Here is a 10,059-nt window from a genome sequence, read left to right as displayed (position 1 = left end):
TCCTCCATAATGCCACAAATGCATTATATGCTCCCCCTGAACCTGTGCCATTCGATCTTCGACCAATCTGAAACTCAGCACATGTATGCATATACCCCAAATGAGCCTTGCGTACAACCAACAATCAGAAGAGAGTCAACATGATGATGCATCAACAACCCCCAGCTTTTGCCTGAGGTATTCAAAGGTCTCCCTGGGCAATGGTTTGGTGAGTATATCAGCAATTTGTTCCTTAGAAGGAACATACTCCAACTTGACCTTTTGTTCAAGTACTTGTTCCCGGAGAAAATGATACTTGATCGGTATGTGCTTGGTCTTTGAATGCATGACTGGGTTCTTTGAAATGTTGATTGCACTTGTGTTATCACATAAGATGGAGATAGGTGGTGTACAAGTGATTTGAAAATCCTGCAAGGTCTGCATCATCCAAAGGAGTTGAGTGCAGCAAGATGCCGCAGCAACATATTCTGTTTCAGCTGTAGACAAGGCAATCGAACTCTGTTTCTTGCTGAACCAAGATACTAATCTGGAACCCATAAAGAACGCACCACCACTTGTGCTCTTCCTGTCATCCACGCTTCCTGCCCAATCTGCATATGTATAAGCATGAAGTGTGATATCTGTATCTCTAGGATACCATAAGCCATAATTTTGAGTCCCTTGAAGATATTTAAAGATTCTCTTCACTGCCTGAAGATGAGTTTCCTTTGGATTTGCTTGAAATCTTCCAACTATTCCCACTGCATGCATGATGTCTGGTCGGGTACCTGTCAAATAAAGTAGACTTCCAATCATAGATCTGTAGGTTGGTTGATGTACTGCTGTTGATTCATCATTTGCACTGAGGCTACATCCTGTGACCATGGGTGTACATACTGGTTTAGCATCTTTCATGCCATATTTCTTCAAAATCTGCTTGAGATACTTAGTTTGAGACAAAAAGATCCCTCCTTCTTTTTGTTGGATTTGCAAACCAAGAAAATATGTCAGTTCTCCCAGCAAGGACATTTCGAATTCTTTCTGCATTACCAAGGCAAAGATTTGACTCATAGCTTCTTCATTGCTCCCAAAGATAATGTCATCTACATACACAACAAGTATTAGCAATTTGTCGTTTTCAACTTTTATATAAAGATTGCTATCTGCTGATCCTTTTGAAAAACCTTGTTGATGAAGATATTTGTCCAAGCGATAGTACCAAGCCCTTGGAGCTTGTTTGAGACCATAGAGAGCCTTTTTCAATCTGCATACAAGATTTGGATCATTTCCAAGAATGAAACCATCTGGTTGTTCAATGTATACTTCTTCTTCCAAGTCTCCATTCAGAAAGGCTGATTTCACGTCCATTTGAAATCCTTTGAAGTTTTGAAAGCTTGAGAGAGCAAGGAACATTCGGATGGCCTCAAGTCTTGCAACAGGAGCAAAAGTTTCTTCAAAATCTATTCCTTCTTGCTGTGCATACCCTTTACAAACAAGTCTGGCCTTGTTTCTAATTACTTCTCCATTTTCATTTAATTTATTTTTGAAGACCCATTTTGTCCCTATAACATTCTTATCTTTTGGTCTAGGAACCAGCTCCTAAGTGTTGTTCTTTTCGATCTGCTCAAGTTCTTCATCCATTGCTTTGACCCAACATTCATCTTTGCATGCCTCTTTCACATTTTGTGGTTCAGTGGAAGAGAGTAATGCCAAATAGCTTGAAGCTTCTGCAACTGTTCTTCTTGTTTGTACACCTGCTTCTTTCTGCCCCAAAATCTGAGATTCTGGATGATTCTTCTGAGCATATCTGGATGGAGTCTTCTCTTCTATCCTTATCTGCTCCTCTGGTTCTTCTTGAGATTCTTCTTCTTCATCATTCTGTCTTTGAGGGTAGTCTTCATCTTCTTCAATATCTTCATGATTTACTTGCCTAGGAATGTATCCCTTCTCATCAACCACTACATCAATGCTGTCAACAATTCTTCCAAGTCTTTTATTGTAGCACTTGTATGCTTTGCTATGTGGAGAATAGCCAAGAAGAATGCCTTCATCTGCTCTAGGTTCAAGTTTGCCAAGTTGCTCATCAGTATTCTTAATATAGCATTTTCTCCCAAATATTTTGAAGTTCTTTATCGAAGGAGTCTCACCATACCAGAGCTCATGACGAGTTTGAGTGTTGTTCACCCAGACATTTGTTTTGTTGAGAATAACAACCGCGGCATATGCAGCTTCACCCCAGAAAGTTGCGGGAGTTCCAGATTCATCAAGCATAGCACGAGCCATTTGTTGGACTGTTCTGTTCATTCTTTCCACTACTCCATTTTGCTGAGGAGTTCTAGCCGTAGAGAATTCTCTTCTTATCCCATGTTCTTCGCAGAAATCGAAAAATTCATTTGAGGTAAACTCCCCACCTCTGTCGGATCTGAGGCACTTAATTTTGTATCCTGATTCATTTTCAACCAAGGCTTTAAAGGATTTGAATTTTTCGAATGCTTCATCTTTGTGCTTCATAAGTCCTAACCAGACAAACTTGGAGAAATCGTCAATGAATAGTATCAAGTATTCTTCTCCTCGAGGTGTCCTTTTCCTAAATGGTCCACATACATCTGTATGTACAAGCTTAAGAGGTGCTAGCTGATCCTTCCTTCTCTGGAAAGTTAGTTCTGGTTTGCTTTCCAAACTGACATGATTTGCATATGGTTTTGTCTGGAATTTTGATATCTGGAAGACCAAGAACTGCCTGATATTTGCATGCTTTCCTTATTTGTGAAAAGCTTAGATGCCCCAACCTCTGGTGCCATAACCAGTGTTCATCATCCTTGCTTAGATAGCATTGTTGTTGTCCTTCTTCAAATATGTATAGATTATTTGGAGTTCTTTTACCTTTGATCACCACTTTACCTGTATCAAGATCACGAACAAGACATCCATTTGATCTAAATATCACCTCGGTTCCTTGATCACACATCTGGCTGACACTCAGAAGATTATGCTTCAATCCATCAACATACAAAACATTTCCAGCTTTGACCTTTTCTTTTAACTGAGCAGTGCCTTTTCCTTTTATAGCTGCAGGAGTATCATTTCCAAAAGAAACTTTCTTTCCCTTTTCTAAAACAGAATATGATTCAAGTTTTTCTTTATCACCTGTCATATGCTTCGAACATCCACTGTCAATGTACCATAGATTTTCCTGTCCCTCTGCATAAAATGCTATCCCACATCTTTCTGTTTGTGGTTCCTTTATTCTCCATGCTTTGGTTCTTGAGGCTTGTTCCTTTGTCTGCTGAAACCTGCTCCTGCATTCAGAATCTTCATGACCAAAGTTATTGCAAATAGAACATTCAACTTCATTTTCAAGAACCGAAAATTTGTTATAGGTCCTTTTTGTAATCCCGGTCATACTTCTTTGTTTTTGAGCTTCTCTAGTCATGATCATTTTATATGCAACACATTGGGCTGCTTTGTGACCAACGTTATGGCAAGAAAAGCATTGTCCATTGAAAAAATTTCTGCGGTTATCAAATCTTCCAGCCAAACGATTGTAATTTCTATTGTCATTCATTCTTGATGAAAATTGAGAGGATTTTACCTGTGGCTGGTTGTAGCTTTTGTTCATGTTTAAGATAGATTGCCCCTGGTTTACCTGATAGTCTTTGTTTGTAATTGGTCCCTGCTTTACCTGGTGATCTCCATTGTGCCTTTTCTCATTCCTTCTTGCTGCATTAAGATAACTCTTTGAGGTGTATGCTTGAGAAGTTTCTCCATTCTAACGCAGACCTGTCTTGTTTAGTGGAGAACGTTTTACATTGATGATCTCATCCAGAGTTTCAGATCCTTTGACAAACTTAAGATTAATAGCCTTTGTTTTCTCAATCTCTTTTCTAAGACCAACAATTTCACCTTCTAACTTTTCAAGATATTTTTCTTTTTCATCAATCTGAAATTGTAGAGTATCAATGATCATATTCTTTTCTTCTATACATGTCTTGAGTCTAGAAATTTCTTCATGAAAGCTATCCACATCTATAGCATCCATGTAATCATCATCTTCAAATGCCATTAAAAGTTTATAGTCATTACCTCGTTCATCTTCATCACTATTTGATAGACCATCACTATATTCATGAGTGTAGTAGCTTTTCTTATTTGCATTCTGTTTCTTGCTCCATCTAGCAGGTTCCTTTCCTTTGTCAATCTTATCCTTATGAGGACATTTCGCAGCATAATGACCTACTCTTCCACAAGCAAAACATTTAAAAGGTAACTTACCTCTGAACCTTCCAGTACCCCGTTGAAGATTTCTGACAAAATTTGATTCTTCTTCTTCTTCTGGCACGTGACTTGCTTCATAGTAGTCTCCTTTGCCTGAAGCCTTGAAAGCAGCTTCTCTCCTGTCTGATGGACCTCCCTTTCTCATTTCATAAGCAGTTAGAATTCCGTGTAGCTGAGACATAGTAAGAATTCATAGATTTTCCTTTTCTTCTATTGCAGATACCTTAGATTCAAACTTGGGGGACAATGATCTTAAAACTTTTTCAACCACAATAGCCTCTTTTATTTCTTCACCCAAATTTTTCATGCAATTAACAATCTCGTCTACCCGAAGAAAATAGTTAGCCACACTTTCATCATTATACATTCTGAGATTCTCATACTGAATCCTGAGGGTTTGAAGTTTAGCACGCTTTACCTGTTCATCTCCTTCGTAGCTCAAGACAATCTTGTCCCGTATTTCCTTTGCGGATTTATATTGCATAAACTTTACGAATTCTGTTTGAGATAAACATCCTAGCAGAGTATTGACTGCTTTAGCATTTGTTTCATATTTCTTCTTCTCGGCTAAATCTATAGGAGTAGCTGAAGGAAAAGTGTAGCCTGTTTCTATGATATCCCAAACTTCTGTACCAAGAGATTGAAGATAGGCAGTAACTCTTACCTTCTAATAATTGAAGTTTGACCCATCAAAAATTGGTGGCCTGATTGATGCTTCCCTCTCGTAATTGCTCATGATGACTGATCTTCCTTCAAGCGATCAAGCTTCTCTGAAGGACCCGCTCTGATACCAATTGTTGGAAATAATACTGAGAAGGGGGGTGAATCAGTATTATCAAGTTCTTTTAATAAATCTTCCTTATTTATACTTTGAATTATTTTTGCATGTCAGTACCATAAAATAATGAGCATGAACAAAGAAAACAGATAGTCACACCAAAGAACACCAGATGTAAGGTGGAAACCCAATGTGGGTGAAAACCACCTGCTGCAATATGTCTCTATCTTCTTTCAAATTAGAAACTATTTTTACAATGGTTTTGTACTGGTGCAGTTCTTTACCAGTATGCAGGCTGCAACCTGCAGAGAGCTATAACTCTCTCTCGTTTTCCAGTCTCTCCTGGAAGGGAGCTACAACCCCCTTACTTCTTTTCTTTCAAGGACCACTTTTCATAAATTTTCAAACTGGATCCATAAACATCAAGAGAACATCAAGTACAAGTAAATCACCCAGTCAACTGAAGTAACCAGATCAACACTAACAGTAAACAAAACCCAGAACACCTTATCAACAGAAAAATTCAGCCAACAAAAGGTCTTAAGACAGATACGCAGTTTTTCTTTCTCTGGCCTGCGTGCGTATGCACTTCACCTTCTGCTACCCTGCGTATACCCGCAGAGACCCTTCTGCCACACCGTGTACCCACGCACTGTTTCTTCAATCGCGCTGCGTACTTTTACTGTAGGCACGCGCCCACAGATACTATCGCGCCGCGTACTACTACTGTAGCCACGCACCCACAGGGCTATTGCACCGCGCACCTACGCACCTGCGGCTTCTGAAGCGCCGTGTACTTTCCCTGTGCCTACGCACCTGATCCTCTGTCGCGCTGCGTACCCACGCACTGTGCCTTCTTCTGCTCTGCGTACCCACGCACTTGCACCGTTAATCACCTGCGTACCTCTGATTAGGGCCGAACTGGCAGTCCCATAGTGTGCCACAGATAGTCAATTGCTCAGATATGTTCATGCGCTCGAGAGATCACCCTTCACAGATTCACTTTCAACTTCACGTTTATATAGATCAAGCTTTTAAAACAATAACCCAATATTTCAGATCTTAAGATATTCAACTTGCAAAAGATACTATGGCCAAGTGATCTCCTTTGCTTTATATAGGCAAGCTCTTCCTAAAATCATGGATCAATACCATAGATAACCAATACAAGGGGCCCAAAAACATGGGGCTCAATAATAATAATAATATAAAACAATACCACGGGCCAAAACCATAGAATCAAGAATGGCGGGCTAAATACCACGGGCCAAACATTAGAAACCCCCCGTGAGCGCGCTTCTCTGCCTTGAAGTGAGTGAACTGGGGGTACGCACCTCATGAACGGATGACCTGCGTGTATGGCCGCAGCCCCTTCATGGAGTACCTGCGGGTACGCACGCTTTTCACAGAGCACATGCGGACCTCTTAATTTTTATCATTTTGAGAGCCAGATCCGAGATTTTGCCACCTGTATGAGTTGCCATCAAGTTCAACACATGAATCATAGAGTCATACCAGAATCATAATGCCAACAGAAACCGTGCCCGCTCCTGAAACACTATACTTTCCATCGTCACCCATCTTTATGTGAATCTTGAGGTCTTTCTCCTCCAAGGCATTGAATAAACTTTTATCGTCGGTCATGTGGAATGAGGCTCCACTATCAATATACCATAGACAACCAATCATCGATGACACCATGCATGTAATGAGGGTAGAGTCCATTTAGAACCTAGAGGCTAATGCCTCACCTTCCGATCCTACCGAGGATATCTTCTTGGACTTCTCCGATGAGAAATTATTCGCATAATGTCCCATCTCAATTTGAAGTATGATATGAATTTTATTTTCTCCTGCAACCCTAAACTTCAAACATCAAATTCTCTTCTCCGTATACTATTCAGTGCTTCGATCAAATTGGCTCTGATACCATGTAGAAATTTCTCTATAGATAACTTGGCTCTGATACCATCCAGAAATTCAGCAAATTCTCTACAAATCTCCCTCTCAGATCTCTGTAGAAAATCTGGCTATAGATTAACTTGATAATGAAATATACAAAAGCAAAATACTATAATCTACTTCTACTATCAATTTGCGAAAGCTTAAAGATTGAGCAAGATCAAGCTAAACAAATATAATCAGAAAAAGAAGAATCAATGCACAATACACATGAAAATACTGAGGGTAAAACCTCAGTTAGAAACCCCACTATTTGTATTATCATACAAGGTGGAAATACATCAATATTATACAAATCCTTAGCTCTCACAGCTAGCCATCTCTCAGTACAATCCTCCTGGATGCTCACAGGAAATTCTGGCTTCACACAAGCCTTCTCCTCTGCCCTCCAAGCTCCTATTTCCCTAGAAATTTTCTCCTGGGTGATCCTCCTGTTACCAGGTGGATGACTCTCAACCAAGTGGAACACTGATCTCTTACACTGATCTCACACCCTATCAGAACTTTACAATCCTCCTGTGCATTAATCCTTCTGCATGTGTGAGTTTCCTTTATAGGAGAAAACATGCAACTGATAGTATATTGTCCCTGTCTTTAATCTCAACTGGGTATTTATCAAAATAGACATGCATGAGTTACTGATGGGATAATCTTCACTTATCTGGAGTACACTAGTTGGATGCATGCATGCATTAACTGACTGAACTCACAATTAGTTCCTCAAACAGTTTGGAACTAATTTAACTGGACTTAACTCAGTAAACTAAGCTAACTAATTACAACTCAAATACAACTCAATCTTATCTCCTTAATTAAGGGATAATCTCCTTAATTTAAGGGATAACTGTTGCATGACTTCACAAAGACTTCTAACTTGAATTTCTCCAATTAATTAACTCAAGATGAATTAATTAATTATTTTTCAAGCAACTAGTGAGACTAAATTCAATTTAATTCACAATTCTAATTCAAGGACAAATTAAAATTGGAATATTCTTGTTCCCACATTTCAACATAAATATTGCGTATGTATCTACGTGTTAGATTACTGGAAAGAAATTTCAATTTCATCACATATCATCATATTCCACATAATTTAAATGCATTAACAGAAGCATAGAAAATTGTATTCTTGATAGGCATTTGCGTCATTTATAAAACTAATCATATTATGGATAGTAAGTAGAAAATAAAACATGCATATGTATATGTATGTATATATATATATATATATATATATATATATATATATATATATATATATATATATATATATATATATATCACTTCTGTTAGAGTGTTTACATAAAGATATAAAAAATTAGAGTGTTCTGGGACACTTGGCTTCAAAGCCTACAAAATGTGTAAAAGAACTAGAAAGGCTATCATCCTACACGATGCTCATGATAGCACGAGATCAATCTGATCGCTCGGCCTAGTAGCTGACGCAATCTCGCAAATACTCCCACTGTGTGTCTCTGCCAACAAAGTGGCACCTCATCAATAGTGGCATACTCTAAGACTCCTCAAGTTATTGCCTCCAGGTTGCGCTCCATCTCAGCTAAGGGGTTTTCCCCTTCATCATAGTCTGCACCCACTATCTGATGAGAAACTCGTCGTGCTATTGGCAAAATTCTAGGTGGTCTCTCTGGTCCCACATCTCCACATTTATCACAATTTGAGTCTCAGTTTACACTTTTAAAAAAAATCATAAAACTTGAAAAAATCCAAAAAACAAGTTTTTACCCTAGTGGCAGAGGTAGATCTGGATCCCACCTGAAATCTATACCAGCATAAGCATAGTCATCTACCATGAGTAGTTGGAGTTCTATCCAAGAGAAAAATTGTTTGGGTAATGCATATGTTGACCCGTTCCTCCTCGAGGCATGATTTGAATCCATCTCACTAGTCTCGGATCTCGGGGGGCAGGATTTGGTACCTCTAGCCACTGATACTAGAATAAGGGAACTAACTCTAAAAATAAGGTTACCAGTATCGAACCAAACCCAAATTGATTCAAGTGTCCATGCTTCCCCTTGGTTAATTGTCTTTTCATATTTTCCAGAAGACCTCCACACCAGTTAAATATGGTGGGGGTCAAACACACAATAGCATACTGGAACTGGGATTTTGAAGGCTCATGCAAGGCTTGCCTACCAACTACACGTACCATAATGAACAAGATCATTCTCAGGGGATGGTTGTTGGTGATTGTCGTTGTCTTCACCTTCCCTCTGTTGGTCATTTCGGCACCTAGACAATGCCTCTGGATTAGAGTTCTTGTACTCTCACCTCCTAGCTGAGATCCAAAGAGTTGGATCACTTCTCCTCTTTGGGATAATCCTGTGATGAAGTAGATATCTGGATCCTCAAGTTATAGTTCTTGGAATTTTATGATGAATATCTCTCGATCTAGATCCCAAAGACTAATCAAATAGGGCAGCAATTCCATATGGGCGCTTAACCCTGTGGTCCTGAAGAACTTTAGTAACCCACAGTTCCTTAGAGCATTGATGCATGCAAGATCCTAAGCTGCTTGGTCGTGTTCGGCATCATGGCCTCTTTCTTTCATTCCAGAACCATGATCTCTTGCAAAACATCATTTAACACCAATTAATGTTTTTTTCATGGATTGAAATCAAAGAATTTTTCTTGAAAAGAAGGTTTTTCTTCCAAAAACTTTGCCTCAGCACCATCATGCTTGTTTTTATAAATAGAGCAATATCATCACGCAGGCCTTTTGGCTCGAGTGTGATCATCATGGGTCTGATGACCATACCTGCAATGATCGTCGGCACCCTAAAAATTGAAAATCCTCCCTTATAGAAATAAATTACCATTAAAAATGCATAAAATGATGATAAAATGCAAGAGCAAAGATGGGCCTCTTACCTATTCCAGATAGTTTGTGAAATGGCACTTTGGATCTCCCATAACGGCCACTTGAAAAGCGAGAAAATTAATGCACAAATGTACTTTCAAAGCTTACTATGGTAAAATGGTAAAAGAATAAAATTACTTTTGGTTATTTATAAGTTTTGAAAATCATTTTTGTCAATATTTTA

The sequence above is a fragment of the Pinus tabuliformis genome, chromosome 4_1 (genome assembly GCF_031772625.1).
Source record: "Pinus tabuliformis cultivar Carrire ecotype Pingquan chromosome 4_1, CPIR1, whole genome shotgun sequence".
Taxonomy (NCBI): domain Eukaryota; kingdom Viridiplantae; phylum Streptophyta; class Pinopsida; order Pinales; family Pinaceae; genus Pinus; species Pinus tabuliformis.
Note: the sequence above shows the minus strand (reverse complement) of the source record.